The following is an 18080-nucleotide window of genomic DNA, read 5'->3' on the forward strand; positions in this document are numbered from 1 at the left end:
TTTAAATGGTTGAGTCGAAGGTTGGAGAAGACATTAAGAGAAAATCCAAGTGTTAAATTGACTGACTTGAAAAACAAGATAGGTAAAAAATGGAACATTGGTGTTTCTAGGTCTATGACCTTTAGGGCAAGGACAATGACATATACAAACATTGATGGATCATTTAAGGAACAGTATAAATGAATTTATGATTATGCACACGAACTTTTAAGGTCTAATATGAGCTCAATTGTTAAAGTTCATGTTGAGGAGAATGAGGGGAACCCAATATTCAAACGACTTTATGTCTGTCTCAAGGCTTGCAAAGACAACTTTGTGTGTTGTAGGCCCATCATTGGTGTAGATGGTTGTTTTCTGAAGGGCAAATGTGGTGGTGAGTTGTTGACAACTGTGGGAAGAAATGGAAATACCAAATGCTTCCTTTGGCATACGCATATGGAGTTGGTTTCTAGATTTAATGATTGGAGACCTTTGTGGGCCTAAAGTGTGTTCCACTTATACATTTATTTCAGACCAACAAAAAGTAAGTTTTCTGGAAATTTTTTCACATGTTTAGAATTCATCTTCCACTGTTGTGCTTATAGTAATGCATTTTTAACACATTTCACACGGACTACTCCTAGCATTGCAAGAACTTTTGCCTAGTGTGGACCAAAGGTTCTGCGTGAAACACATCTATTCAAATTTAAGGAAGAAATTTCTTGGGAAAAATCTGAAGTTGTTGTTATGGAAAGCAACATACTATACACATCCTTAATCGTGGGAGGCAGTAATGAGGGAAATCAAACAACTCAATGTGGACGCTTTCAAACACTTGATAGCCATCCCCCCAAGGCATGTCTTACTAATTGCTATATTTTATTGTTTACATTATGATCTGTTATTAAAGTCAAATTTGTTTTGTAAAGTAGGTTTTAGTCGAGGTCAAGATTCACAGCCAAACCTGTATGTGACACCCTGGTGAATAATATGTTTGAGGGGTTCAACAGTACAATACTTGATGCAAGGAGAAAGGCAATCATAAGCATGATGGAAGAAATTCGAATTTACCTCATGAAGAGATGGGCAAGCAATAGAAAGAAGATTAGTACATTTGAATGCTCCATTTGCCCAAAAAATAAGAATAGAATGGAAAAGGAGGCCAAAAAGACTAAACATTGGCTTCCAAGGTAATACTGTTAATAACATTATTCTGCTAATAACATTATTTTGCTAATGATTTTTGTCAGTTCCAATATAAATTGATTTTGTGTGCTTTCACTAATAACAGTTGGTTAGGGCAAAGACTGTTTGAGGTCAGACATAGGTTAATGATTGGAGAAAAAATTGTGGTTGACATAGATAACTAAGAATGCAACTGCAGAAAGTGGATCATAACAACAATTCCCTACTAATACACACTTACTACAATCAGATTTTTAAATCTGAATGCCGAAGACTTCCTTCCACATTAGTTTCTTGCCTTAACTTATGAAGAAACATATTTGTTACTAATATACCCTGTTAACGATCCTCATCTATGGGAAATGACTTCTGCCTGTGATGTCTTGCCTCCTACTGTAAGACCCGCGAAATTTAATTAATAAATACAGGTAGTGGGAGCCTTTATGGAATTTAATCCTGACCTGTGTGATGTGGAAAAGTACTAGCTCAAATGGTTGATAGTACTTTATTGTGTGAAAGGACTTGGGTTCAAGTCCTATGTATGCCATTGTGTATTATTTAAATTATTATTATTTTTTTAATAATATGCTTGACTATGATGAGTGATGATGTGATCCTATAATTATAGAAATTATCACTAAATGTGAATTTGTTAAATAGTTGTGCATTTATTTGGACATAGGCATGGTTATGGGTTCAAACCTTGGTAGTTTCACATTAAACTTTATTTTTACTAAGATTAGTTTTGGCATGAATATGAAAAGCCAGAAACCCTAGCAGCCAAGGGAGGGCTCGAAAACCATCATAAGACAACCATTGAATGACAATTAAACTTAGTTTAATGGTATTTTCGTTTTGCATCATTTAACCCACATTAAGACACCATTTAGTGACCAATTAAGGGAGAGAGAGAGAGAGGTTTTGTGGCTGACATTATTGCATAGGAAGAAGAGAACGAATTTAGAGAGTGTGTGCTGAGAAATGAGTGAAATTGGAAGCTGAATTGAAGGGAGGTGCTAGGCGGCCTAGTGATCAAAGAGGAACTCTCAAAAATCTTCATTTCTAAGCAAAGGAATCCATGTTAGGGTAGTTTTACGCGTTAAATTTAGGTTTAAGCATGAATTGTATGATAAATATATTGTGATTATGCATGAACCCTTCTGCACTGTTTAAATTTTGTGTTTCTGGAAATTTCCAGAATCCGCCTAGCGGGCTATGAACCCCCGGCAAGCGACGCATACCTACCATTTTATGTGTTTTGCTGGGTTCCTACGAGGAACTGCCTGGCGGTGAAACCCTATACTGTCAGGCGACACGAGCCTGCAACCCAATTCTGGGTTTTCTTGATGAACTGTCTGGCAGTGATGAACACTCAGTAGGCAACTCGAGTCCTAAGTAAGTCCTAAGTAATTGTGACTGATATGATGGGTTACATGGTCAAATTACGTGTGGTTGAAGGTTAAATTCGATAAAATTGCTATGAACACCCTTTTAGGGTTGAACATTTCGGGGTTTTATGATTCGAGTATAATTATTGTGAATTGGTATTGGAACTGTGCTGGGTAGGTATAGTTAAGTTTGAATAATTGGGTCTCGGTTACCATGCTCGCGTACGAAACAATGAAGATAGGTAGAGTTTAGTTCAAGAAAAAATGTAGGAAGGCAACGTAGGTGCAAAAATTCTAGGAAAATTGCCCAGAACTACATGCACCGCCTGGCGGCAAGCTCCATGCCGCCAGGCGCCATCACAGGGGCTTGGGACTTGACATGGTCGCGAGAGTTATTGATGGTTCTGGACTTTTGGCGAATCAGGTTCGTTCTACTTAGGGAATTGGAAATAGTAATTGAATCAAAGCATGGCATATGTTGGGGTTAGAAGTGTAACTTCTAGGATTTGAATGGAAGAGAATTGTCATTGTAGTGCAGTAGGAATTTCAGTTTGAGTGAGACATAAAGTGTTCGATAACCTACTGTAATATTAGTCATAATAAGACATTGCTAGAGTAAATATGGAATTGTATGAGTAATTGGATTTGCCAAGTGGGAAGAATGAGGTAAACCTGACTAGGCGATGGTGGTTATGTCATATAGAATTTGGTGGAGACTTAGCTAACAATTGGTTAATTAATAGAGGGTAAGGGCAAGAAGCTAATAGTGTTATTTCATTTAGCAATGTCAAACCTAAGACTTGAATCAATGAAATATAAGTAAATAAAGGTAAGAAGGTATGTGTATGCTAAGGAATACAATATATAGACCAATGAGTACTGAATAGAGGGGTGATAGATACTCTGGAGGTGTGCAAGTACGTGACTGGAAGATTGTAATTGAACGAAGTGTAGAAAAACCAGAATAATTGTCGTATTGGTGTGGCGCCTGGCGACATGGTTCAAACCGCCAGGCGATAGGCATTGTTCCAGGGGGTTTGTGTGAAGCGAGGCGTCTGGCGGCATAGATAGTCCCGCCAGGCGATAGTTGCAGGAACAATAAGTGTAGAGGTGCCTGGCGGTACGCGTCCCTTGCCAAGCAGTCTGGAGGCCTATTGCGCCTGGTGTGTAGCGCCAGGCGATATTGATGAAGCAAGGGTGCTTTGTTTGTTTTGAATGTGCGTGGTCTACAAGTTTTAATGATGTCTCTAAGGTCGACTTACTGATGTTCCTTGACTTGTGGCTCGGGATAGGGGTTAAACACGTAACATTCTTTGAGTTGTGGCTTGGAATGACATCCCTTCAGTTGTGCCTCGGGATGTCGGATGAACACGAGGAACTCTTGAGTTGTGGCTCGAGTTGGCGAGTGTTGCCGGTATGAGTGTGCACGTTGTGGCGTGTACGGATGGGTCAATTTAGATCGCCCTCCTCAGTATTAAGCTGACGAGTTTGGTAGTCTCGGGACATTACGAATGTTATTCGTATTGGGAACTCCACCTGGCGTTACGGTGTGTGATCCGTAGCATGGTTTCCCGCCCGTGCTCTGTTAGTTGTGGGTGATAGGTGTGGCAGCAAGACATCTTGAGGTACCCATCAGAAGACGTAGAACACGGTGAACATGGTGGTGGTCATGTATTATTGAATCAAAGGATGGAATTCCTTTGTTGTGTTGTATGTATATATGTATATTCTATATATATATATATATATATGTTTATTCTGTTAGTTCACCCTATTTTCTTGTGGTTGGCGATGATCGTGTACGCGGTACACGTGAGCAGATGATGTTACAAGTGGATTAGGTGAGACATAGAGTCGGAGCGGGGCTAGACTGAGAAAAGAATTTATCAGAGTATTGATGATTTTACTATGTTTTGAATAAATTGTAATCTTTTACATTACTAGACTTTTATAATTATAATGGTTTATAATTATGGATTTTGGATTATTGCTAATGTAAGAAAAGTTTTAAAATTTACCGTATTTTTAGGAAATGATATTTCAATAACTGAAGTTATTATTTATTTCTTTATTTTATTTATTTAAATCCGTAATATTTGGTCGGGATGTTACACCTATTAAAAGGGTCTTGCCAGGAAGACCAAAAAAGAAACGAAGACTAGAGTCATGGGAATTGAAGAAGGACGACACTCAATTGAGGCTAGGTGGAACACGTAAAAATGTGGTTTATGTAGACAAGTTGGACACAAAAGAACTAATTACCAACATGCTTCTCCTGCGCCACAACAACCTGCTCCATCTAGTACACACCAAAGCACCCCAACAAATCAAGATCCTCAAGAAAGTCAGCCTACTCAAGTCACAAAGCCAAGTCAGATTACTTCGACTCAGCCAACCCTACCACCTAAAACACATAATCAGACTCTTCCCACATAAACAAGTTAGAGTACTGTAGTCCATCAAACTCAGTCAACTACAACAACCACCTATAGAGAAAATTTGTCATACAGGAGGAGCCCAATATTGAATTCGTGAAGACTTTTGAAGAACCTTGTTAGGTCATTTTGTACTTCATTTGTTGTTGGATTGTGAGGTATTTTGGAAGAACCTTGATATGTATTTAAATGCTTAGGAGATGATTTTGGTTAGCATTATGTATTTTGAACATCGATTGGGTATCCACTTCAATTAACAACTTTTGTGTTTAGGAGAAGAATATTGAGATGCATTTTGGATGAATATAATGATGCCTTATTATGCACAAATTGACTTTAATGATTCAACCAATATATTACTGCATGATGATGTCTTTATTATCAATCTTATATTGTGTACCAAATATTTTAGTTACAAGGTCCATGTGAAACTTCTTTTCCAAATTTACTTACAATGTTCATTTATTCCATGAATTTTCTTGAAATAAAGTTACAGGAGAACTTACTGAAACTCTAAATTCATTCCATAATAAAAATCCATTACAATAACGTAGTAAATTGGTGTTCTACCCACACCCCTATATGAAACAATAGGAAAGAGACACTATTCTTTTATGAACCCCATGAAGAACACACACAACCCTCACTATGAGACATTGGATAATTGATTGAAGACCACTTCTTAAGGTCCGACACGAACCAGAAAACCACCACTACAAGTCTGAACCAGAAACAAAAAGGAGAGGAAGAAGAAGATAGTAACAGGCAAAAATGATTTAGGGCAAAACTGATTTTGATTAAATACTTTATACACATAACATTGTACAATTATTATTTTTTTACACATGTTCTTCAGTAATTGACACATATCCGTTCTTCATTGCCACATCACCACAATTTTAACGCCGTTTGTGAGAATCTAACGGGATGGACTTAATTGATGCACTTAAACTTATTTGGGACCAAATTGACACTTTTTTTCGCAGGATACCAATTTGACACACTTCACCTAAAGTGGGTATCATCCGAGTAATTAAACCTAAAATAAACAATAATGGTGATATATCGAAAGTATTATTATTATAATTATTATTATCCCATACAAAACCAACTTCACAGTTTAATTATATTTATTTTAATTTAATTTAAAAATTTAAAACATACTATTACATTATTAAAATGGATTATTTTTTTTGAGAGATTTAAAAATAATTATTAAAATGGATTACTCTTTTGAGAGATTTAAAAATATTATTTTTCGATAAATAAAATATAAAGAGTTTCTATTTTTCTTTTAGTTGCAATAAATTAAAAAAAACTTTTCGTATATTTAATTTTTATTTTTAAAAATTATTTAATATAATAAAATTTTAAGAAAAATGTAGGAGTTAAAAAAGTATATGTGGAAAGCAGAAAAATATTTAATGAAATAAATATATTTTTTTGTTTTAAAATTTGAAAATATTTGTTGAAACTAAATTATATAGGTAAATATTCTTTTTAGGTTAAAATACTCCATTGGTCAACGTTTTTTTCAAAAATCTCAATTAGGTTCTAAGATTTTTTTTAGACTCAATTAAGTCCATATTTTTTAAAATGCGTAACAATTAGGTCTATTTGTTAGTATGATGGTAACGGTGTTAATGATGTGCCACGTGTCAGCTCCTCATTTTTTAAATTTTTTTAAATTTTTTTAAATTACACGTGTCAAGTATTTCAATTTGGTCCATATATTTGTTATTTTGATTATATTTCAGTCCATTTTTTTTAATTTTCAATTTCATTATCTCCAAATTGAGACCAAATTTAAATTTTATAGAAATTTTATAATGATATTTTTATTAAACATTTTAATAATATTAATTTTATTTAAATTTTTATTTTACATTAAACTTTACTTATATTTTGTTTTAAAATTTTAAAATATTTATTTTAAGTTGTTACAAAATTGTTTTAAATAATTTATATACAAATGTTAGAGTTGCTTTAAAAATAAAAATTTTATAAATTTAAATATAAAATTTTAAAACAATTTTGTAAAAAGTTAAAATAAATATATTTAAAATTTTAAAATAAATGGACCGAAGTAATCAAAATAACAAATATATGGACCAAATTGAGATTGAGACAATGACTTGACATGTGGCACAATATTGATGTGACATGTGACATGAATAATTTACAAAAAATAAAAAAATTTAAATTTTGAAAAATTTAAAAAAAAAATCAGAAAAATTCAAAAAAAAAATCAAAAAAATGAGAAGCTGACATGTGACACATCCTTAACATCGTTACCACCATACTAACGAAATCAACCTAATTGTTACATATTTTAAAAAAATATGAACCTAATTGAGATTAAAAAAAATCTTAGGACCTGAGTGAGATTTTTGAACAAAAACGTGGACCAATACAGTATTTTAACCTTATTTTATTTCTAATATTTTATTTGGATTAAAAAGTGGAAAGTGAACTATCAACAAAGAAAAAGAAAAAAAAATAAATTTAACATTGTTTGAATTAAGTCAAAAGATAAGGAGTGGTATAATTTTTTTATTAATATATTATTTTTTATTATGTATTATTTTGAAATATCTATTATATTAAAAAAACAAATTACACAACATTTATTATGGATGATCAGTGGATGACTTATCTTTAATTATAAAGATTAAATATTAAATAGTAGTACAATTAAATATATTAAATTTCCAGGATATTTTTCTTTTTTCACCCTTCACTTTTCTTAATTTTTGACCGTTTTCTTTTAAAATAATTGACACAAACAATTATCATTTATTGAAATAGCTTTATCAACAACATTAACCTTTCTTTTTCGTTTAAATCTTTATAAGTAATATTTTTATTATAATAAAATAAAATTAGTAATAGAGAGAAGAAAATAAGAGAACATAAAAGGGAATATTAACGAAATTTTTGTGTGTATTATTACAAATAAGAAAAGTCTTATTTATATATACAAAATGTAAGTCAAAAAATGATACAAATAAAAAGTTAATACAGATATTTAAATTTTTTCAAGAGTAATCAATCATAAAAGTAATTGTAGCAAATCAATTATATGAGTAAATGTAGTAAATTAATAGAAAATCATTTATTCATAACACTCATCCTTTTTGCGTATCCATTGAGTAAAGAATGTGTCTTATTAGGAAAAAAATTCTGGGTAAAAACCTAGTGAAGGAAAAATAGTATATCATTATTTATTCTTCAATATAATATTGTTCATCACATGTTCTATTTCTCCGCTTATGTAAACTCACATAATTAAGATGATGGAATTCAAACTTGTGAATCAAATGCTCAAAAGTTCTCCTTGGACATTATAAATAGATCTATCATATTTTTACATGAATGAATCTTATCACCCTTTCAATTGAATAATGCACTATTGTTTTCATATATGGTTGTTGATTCCATTCTTCCAGAGGATAGACAACAAGTTTGTCACACATGTTGAATTATAGACCTTAATCAAACACATTCATGATTTACCTCATGTAATGCTAAAAATACTGCATGATTTGTTGTTACGGTTTATTTCACAGGCCACCATGAAATCTTTATGCCACCAAATGTGAACAAATACCGTGTTTGTGATAAACCATTATGAGGATATGATAAATAACATACATTTGCATAACCCGTTAGATATGATTTTGAATAAAAATAAGCTCATATTCTTGTACCCTTAAGGTAACAAAGTATATGTTTTACTCTACTCCAATGTTTTTTTGTAAGTGAAGACATGTGCTAGTTTTAGACGTTTAATTAATGATTCTGCAAGTCCATTTTGAGTATGAACATGTGCTATTGGATGTTCAATTTCGATTGACATAGAATACTCATGAAAGGCATGAGATGTAAATTCACTAGTATAATCAAGACAAATTTTCTTAATCGAATAATTTGGGAAATGAGCTCTTAACTTGATTAATATTTCTAATAACTTTTCAAATGTCTGACTGCGAGTTGATGATAAACAAATATGTAACTATCTAGTTGATGTGTCAATTAAAATCATGAAATATCTAAATGACCCACATGATAGGTGTATTAAACCACAAATATAACTTGATATTTGTTTTCAAAATGAGATTGACTCATTTTTTTTGTGATGGTCTTATTATAAACTTTCCCTGTGAACATGCAATACATGAGAAATCATTGGACTGAAGTAGTTTTTGACTCTTAAGTCTTAAGTGGGTGTCCACATGAGTTTTCAACTATTTTTCGCATCTTTATTGATCCATGATGACTTAACTCATCATGCCAAATAAGAAATTCATTTTGATTCGTAAGCTTCTAGCTTATAGTGACATTCATTTCACTTGTACTAATATATGTGTAGTACAAGTCATCCAACTAATCATGCCAAACAAAGAATTCATTTTGATTCATAAACTTCTGATTTACAATGACATGTGTTTCAATTGTACTAATATATGTGTAGTACAAGCCATAAGAGAACGTTGATAATTTCTCCAATACACATTTTTCATTCCATCCAAGTTTAGTAATATAAGATATTCTATATCTCCTTCATTGTTTGTCTTAATATGATATCCATTTACACGAATATCCTTGGAACTTAATAAGTTTCTATTAAACTTCTTGATAGAAGTATAATAGTTCTTCTAGAGCCTTCAATTATATTTGTAGTACTAGAAATAATGCTAATATTGACTTCTAGCATAATCAAACAAGAGAGAAAAAGTATTATTCTTGAGAGTTGTTGCACTATCAACAAAACACAATATATTTATTAGTCTATACAAGACTATTGCATACCAAATGATCATATATATAATTAAATTTTAATGGACTTAATAACCTCAACTCGTTGAAGTGCCAAACAAAATCAATCAACTCCGCAAGTCATATATTATCATATAGTATCAAATAAAACAAAGTATATCCGAAAATCTTTGAACCTCAATATATGCATAGTATAACACAATCAAAACCACAAATCCATATCAAAATCCTTATTTCACATTATTACATAAAATATGTATATTTTAATATATCATTAACTTAAAATATATTCATTTGTAATATATGTATAATGTATAATGTATAATATTGATATTTGAATATCTTCGTTCATATTATCATAATTCATGTCAATTAGAAGATAGGGTGAAAATGTTATATTGCCAACTTGCATCTTTCAGCGCCTCATGTTCATCATTCTTCTAATAATGTGGAGATGGTTATTCCACAAGGAGATTTTGAAGCAAGAAATCTGGATCCTAAAGTGGAAGATGAAGACAATGTCATGCCAGTTGGAGACACTAAGCCTTTCATAATAATGCCTGGAAGGTGTCCCTAATTGGGGACGACTCTCTAGATCAAGGCTAAGGATAACACCAAATAGGGACCTCACATGGGGCATCCTAGACATTCTCGACCTCTTCCCCCCCTTAGACCACCAAGGTTCACTAGGTATACACATTAAATTTTAGTAGAGATTTACGTTACACCTCTTGGTGAAAAATATTATTATAGAGACCTCCTATACACATCCCTACAAAGATAAAAAAATTCTCTATAGAAGCCTCATCGACATTATAAACTTGCGAATAGGTCCATCACCTAAGTGCCTCTGTAGAGACCATCTCTACATGAAATGCAAAAGACATGAAAAAATAGATTGTCCTTATGATGACTTTTACAACCCCTACTTTACATAAACCAATAATTTCATAAATAAAGGCAACAAAATACCTCCAGATTTTCGTTGAGGTATACTCGACCCAGGATTCTCCCTTGGATATTTTTAACTACATTCTGACTATCACACGTCGCAAAAGCAAATTGATGTCAAAGTGCTATAACTATAAGCTTTATCTTCCTCCAATCGAGGACGTTTAAGAGAAGTATGTCGAGATGTACCAACACCCTGATACCTTTTCTTTTTTCTTTCCTTTTTAGTAGGTGGAGAAGTTTGAGGACTCCTCACCTCATCTTCAACGATCATTATCGCTGGAGTATCAACTTGAACATTGGAGACTCCAGCTCCTTTGTTGCAAGCTCTTAACTGGTCACGCAGTTGTTAAAAGTGACTCTTCTTGCTAGTGCCAATACCTTCATGAGAAGCCATAAGCCCTATAGAAAACACATAAAAAGTGAGCTACAACACATATTGAAGAAATAGATCGAATACATACCAAGCATAGCAACACATGGGTGAGTGGAATTCAATATGGCCACCATCTGACGAGCGGGAAAAGGACGAGGAAATGTGTCTAACTGACTAAGAATCCTACTATCCTTGACCGTCGTCATCGTTCTCGGCCAATCGTCATAATGAAGACGATGACGAGTCCAAAACAAAGCAAACTTGGGTTTGTCTCCATCAAAGAAATAACAACAATTAGGAGGATTTATGATATGATTCTCATTGCACAAGGACTGACTTAGGATCTTTAGGGTTAGAACCAGTTATGACCACAAGATATCTTTTTGTGGGCAGAATTAGGTATTCTTTTTGAAAATTGGGTGAGAAGAAAGGAATAAGGGGTGAATCTGAAAATGGAAGGAAATAATCACTCTTTCCAAAGGAGGCAATACATAGAGGATGGCAAAATCCTTTGATACAGGCAAGGGTTCTTGAATCACTCAAGAACAAGGAGAATCACTCTCACTATTAGAAAGAAAATTGAATTTCTGAAATAAACTTAACTTGATTTCATTGATAAGAAATGGTTCAGCTTATATAGGAGCTTTAACCATTAGGATTACAAAAGACCATTAATTGTCATTATATCCCACTAGTGCTAATAATAATCCAATCAAGCTAATAATGGTCCACTACTTAACGACTGATTATAACTAAAATTATGGCAGCCAAAAGTCATCCAAAAGTATTCAGTAAGATCCTCTTAGTCTTCCAAAGGCTGGTTCTTAAGATGTCAAATGGGCCCTTGTTACACTTGAAATTAAAGCAAACTAAAGCCCATTAATTGGTTAACCCAAAACATAATTTGGTCAGCCAATTTTACAAAGCATTGGGCCCTTATTTAAAAATAAAGTAACTGCATTAATCTGGTGCGTTAGTCCTCTTCCATTTGGGCCACGATGCAATTTACAACTTTTATCTTTTCTCCTTAAAACTTGGGCTTGTACTCAAATAATATTGACAAAACTTGCTGCAGAGCTTCTTTTACTTTCCTTGCTCTCGACCTTGTCATAGTTCCTCCAAGTTCTTCAAGTGGATTCTTGTCCTTGCTCATTGTCACATCTCCATCATTCTCTCCCTCTTGAGAAGGATTTGTCCTCAAATCAGATTTTTCCTCTACATCAAAAAGGGATAAGTCAGACACATTGAATGTGGAACTAACATTATACTCACAAGGCAGATCAATTTTGTAAGCATTGTCATTGATTCTTTGAAGCACTTGGAATGGACCATTCCCCCTTGGTTGAAGCTTTGATTTCCTTTGTTCTGGAAACCTTTCCTTTCTCATGTGCACCCAAACCCAATCTCTAGGTTGGAAGACAACCTTCTTTCTACCTTTGTTAGCTTGCCTTGCATAGCTTTCATTTTTCTTTTCAATTTGACCCCTTACTTGCTCATGTAACTTCTTCACATAGTCAACTTTAGCTTGTGCTTCTTTATGCTCAAACATGGAAATGTTAGGCATAGGCAGCAAATCAAGAGGAGTTAAAGGGTTAAATCCATATACAATCTCAAAAGGTGAATAATTAGTTGTGCTATGGACAACCCTATTATAAGCAAACTCAACATGAGGCAAACATGCTTCCCAAGACTTAAGATTTTTCTTTATAACAGTCCTAAGTAATGTGCCTAAAGTTCTATTGACTACCTTAGTTTGACCAATTGTTTGTGGGTGACAAGTAGTAGAAAATAACAATTTAGTACCAATCTTACCCCACAAGGTCCTCCAAAATAAGGAATTTTGTATCCCTATCACTCACAATGCTCCTTGATAGTCTATGAAGTCTTACTATTTCCTTGAAAAACAAGTCAGCCACATACAATCATCATCCACCTTCTTGCAAAGTATGAAGTGTGCCATTTTAGAAAATTTTTCAACAACAATAAAGACAAAATCCTTTCCATTCTTTGTTTTAGGCAGCCCCATAACAAAGTCCATAGAAATGTCGGTCTAAGGATATTAAGGAACAGGTAAAGGAGTATATAATCCATGAGGCTTCACCTTAGATTTAGCCTTTTTACAAACAATGCAGTGATCACAAAACTTATGTACATCACGTTTCATATGAGGCCAAAAGAAATGCTCTTGCAAAATTTCCAAAGTCTTTTGAACCCCAAAATGACCCATCAAACCGCCTTCATGTGATTCAGTCACAAGCAACTCTCTAATGGAACACTTAGGCACACACACTTTATTTGATTTAAACAAGAATCCATTATGCCTATAGTAACCATTTTCAAAAAACTTTTCACATGCAACATATATTTCAGCAAAATCTGCATCATCCTTATACATGTCTTTCAAGGATTCAAGACCAAACAATTTAGTTTCAAGCATAGAAAGCAATGCATGCCTCCTAGAAAGTGCATAAGCCACTATATTTCCTTTCCCCTTTTTATACTTGATTATGTATGGAAATTGCTCCAAAAACTCTACCCATTTAGCATGCCTCTTATTAAGCTTACCTTGTCCTTTCAAGTATTTCAAGGACTCATGATCACTGTGAATGACAAATTCTTTGGGTAACAAATAGTGTTGCCAAGTCTTTAAAGCTATAACCAAAGCATACAATTCCTTATCATAAGTAGAATAGTTAAGGGCAACCCCACTTAACTTTTCAGTAAAATAAGCAATGAGATGTCCATCTTGCAGCAAAACAGCCCCAATACCCACATTTGATGCATCACACTCAATTTCAAAAGATTTTGCAAAATTAGGCATGGCAAGAATAGGTGCATTAGTTAGCTTTTGCTTAAGGGCAGCAAAGGCCTCCTCTTGTTTCTCTCCCCATTTAAAACCCATAATCTTTTTTTAACAATTTCATTTAGAGGTGCAGCCAGGGTACTAAAATCCTTAACAAATCTCCTGTGAAAACTTGCTAAACCATGTAAGCCCCTCACCTCACTAACAGTCTTAGGTGCAGGCCATTATTGGATGGCCTTGACCTTTTCTGCATCAACTTGTACACCTTTAGCACTCACAACAAAACCCAAAAACACCACATGATCAGAATGGCAAAATCCTTTAATACAACCAAGGGTTCTTGAATCACTCAAGAATTAGGAGAATCACTCTCACTATTAGATAGAAAATTGAATTTCTAAACAAAACTTAACTTGATTTCATTGATAAGAAATTGTTCAGCTTATATAGGAGCTTTAACCATTAGGATTACAAAAGACCATTAATTGTTATTATATCCTACTAGTGCTAATAATAATCCAATCAAGCTAATAATGGTCCATTACTTAATGGCTGATTATAACTGAAATTGTGGCAGCCAAAAGTCATCCAAAAGTATTTAGCAAGGTCCTCTTAGTCTTCCAAAGGCTAGTTCTTAAGATGTCAAATGGGCCCTTGTTACACTTGAAATTAAAGCAAAACTAAAGCCCATTAATTGGTTAACCCAAAACATAATATGGTCAGCAAATTTTACAAAACATTGGGCCCTTATTTAAATAAAAGAAACTACATTTATCTGGCGCGTTAGTCCTCTTTCATTTGGGCCACAATGCAATTTACAACTTTTGTCTTTTCTCCTTCAAACTTGGGCTTGTACTCAAATAATATTGACAACACTTGCTGTAGAGCTTCTTTTGCTTTCTTTGTTCTAGACCTTGTCATAAGTACTCAAAGTTCTTCAAGTGGATCCTTGTCCTTGCTCATTGTCACATCTCCATCAATTTATCACTACCCTAAAGAAACTATTTTTAAAAAGTTTAAAGGAAGATATATAACAACATACAATAGGAATAAGATGCACCAGTAACAACAAATCACAACAAAAGAATGTAAAGGCTTTTATTATAATATGCACACATCCCAATTCTTCCATCTGGCTTCTTACCATTGGTCTTCCTAAAGAATCAATATAGCTTAAAGTAACCTTAAGGTTGTTGATGAAACCTTGAGAAAGACACTAATGTCCTTAATTAAATTAACTTCTAATTTTACAAAACTACTGTTATTTCATAGTGATCCTATCATCCACAGCTTAAAACAAAGAGAACCCAAACATCTTAACAGAACAACTGGATAAAAAAAGCGAGATATGAATGAAAAGAGACAGACCACACCACATGAAGGATTTAGAATAACAATAAATAACAGTCATGAAAGCCTTAGGATAGGAATCCAACATCTTAAACATAGAACAAATACGTAAATTCAAAGATCGCAACTTAAAAGTGCTTGCAGCTACTTCAAATTTCTAACTCAACGGGGCATAAAAATTGAAAATGTAAAGGGAAATAAGTTTACGAAAACGATTTAATTTACAGTTTGTTTCTTCATCCACACCAGAGAGGGAAACAAAAAGCTTCCTCCAATCAATCTTATCCTTGATTGTCTACTTCAAAAGCTAAAGCACTAGAAAATTTCAAATACAAAATTCAATTGCATCATCTCTTGGCCCCAAGTTTAGTTATATTTAATATCTAATGTTAATCCTATCATTCTAAACAACTTCCAAGATTTCTTGCCCATCTGATTGATTTCAATTCCAATTTCCCCGTGAGCAATCAAATACCAGTTTGTCAGGATAGCTTCATCATACATTGTCTTAACCTGCCCTAGCTTGCATCCAATTAACATACTAATTGGTGGAACTTACATGAAGCTGTCAGGATATGTTGGACCCCAAAATAATTTAGCTGAACTGACATCCCACATACGATATCTGAATGGGAAAACCTACCAATTCCATATGTATGACCAATCACGAATTATTCTAGGTCAAAAGAAAAAAAAGAAAAAAAAAAAAATATATATATATATATATATATATATATATATATATATAATTGACCAGTAATTCAAGCTTAAATAAAACGTTCTCATCAATAAAACTACATACACAACAACATCATTGGGCATTAAGGGTGCCTTTCTCTACTGCAGACTCTCCCATAAGGATCCTTCCAAACCCATTTTCCAATACACACATTGATTCATAGGAAACAATCACTCTTCATATGTTCGTATATTTACAGCTAGCTATTGGCACATAACAATCCCCAATTTTATATATGGAAGGTTGAATACGGTGATGCAATAGAAGAAACAATCGAAAGTTAACGGAAGTTTAACCTCTGAATGGACCGGAAAACAGTGATGTAGCGACACAGTGACGGCGCAAGGGGCGAAGCAGTTGGTTGATCAGAGATGGAGGCATAGGATAGAATCAAACCTCTTTTAATTTCTCATGCGATTTTAGTCTCTTTATTTTTACTTTACTTTACTATTTTAACTTTTAAAATTCGTAATTTATTATTTTTAAACAATATTCTTTAATTGTGTATCTTTTTTAATATTTTAATTTTTATATTTTAAATCACCATTTAGATTTTACCATCTGTTCAAATGTTCATGTTCCAAATTTCGATAAAAAGATTACTATTTTACTAAAAATCCTCCAATAAATTCACGTGAGTTCTCTGCACAGTGTTATTGTTTACAAAACTACAGCTATTACACAGTTATCCTATCATCCCACAGCTTAAAACAAAGAAAACCCAAACATCTTAACAGAAAAACTGGATAAAAAAAAGCGAGATATGAATGGAAAGAGACAGAGCACATCACATGAAGAATTTAGAATAACCATAAATAACAGTCATGAAAGCCTTAAGACAGGAATCCAACACCTAAAGCATAGAACAAATACATAAGCTCAAAGATCGCAACTTAAAAGTGCTTGCAGCTACTTCAAATTTCTCACTCAACGGAGCATAAAAAATGAAAATGTAAAGGGAAATAAGTTTATGAAAACTATTTAATTTGCAGTTAGTTTCTTCATCCACACCAGAGAGGAAAAAGAATAGCTTCCTCCAATCAATCTTATCCTTGACTGTCTACTTCAAAAGCTAAAGCACTAGAAAATTTCAAATACAAAATTTAATTGCATCATCTCTTGGCCCCAAGTTTACTCATATTTAATATCTAATGTTAATCCTATCACTCTAAACAACTTCCAAGATTTCTTGCCAATCTGATTGATTTCAATTCCAATTTCCACCAGTTTGTCAGGATATCTTCAGCATACATTGTCTTAAACTGCCATAGCTTGCATCCAATTAACATACTAATTTGGTGGAACTTACATGAAGTTGTCAGGATATGTTTGACCCCAATAATAATTTAGCTGAACTCACATCCCACACACGATATCTAAATGGGAAAACCTAGCAATTCCATATGTATGACCATTCACGAATTATTCCACAAAATATATACATATATATATATATATATATATATATAAATATCAAATGTACCAGTAATTCAAGCTTAAATAAAACGTTCTCATCAATAAAACTACATAGAAATATCACAACAACATCAAATCGAAAAAATAAAAGAGTAAGATATGTCTTTCTCTCAGTCCCACACCCTCATTGGGCATTAACGGTGCCTTTCTCTACTGCAAACTCTCCCATAAGGATCCTTCCAAACCCTTTTTCCAATACACATTGATTTATAGGAAACAATCACTCTTCTTCATATGTTCGTATATTTACAGCTATTGGCACATAACAATCCCCAAATTCATATATGGAAGGTTGAATACGGTTGATGCAACAAAAGAAAAAAAGAAAGTTAACGGAAGTTTAACCTCTGAACGGACCGGAAAACAGTGACACGGACCGGAAAACAGTGATGGCGCAAGCGACGAAGCAGTTGGTTGATGAGAGAGGGTGGCATAGGGTAGAATTAAACCTCTTTTAATTTCTCATGCGATTTTAGTCTCTTTATTTTTACTTTACTTTACTATTTTAACTTTTAAAATTCGTAATTTTATTGTATTTAAAACAATATTCTTTAATTGTGTATCTTTTGTAATATTTGAATTTTAATATTTTAAATCATTAAAATATTTCTATGTAATT

The sequence above is a fragment of the Vigna unguiculata genome, chromosome 8, assembly GCF_004118075.2.
Source record: "Vigna unguiculata cultivar IT97K-499-35 chromosome 8, ASM411807v1, whole genome shotgun sequence".
In the NCBI taxonomy this organism is placed as follows: Eukaryota; Viridiplantae; Streptophyta; class Magnoliopsida; order Fabales; family Fabaceae; genus Vigna; species Vigna unguiculata.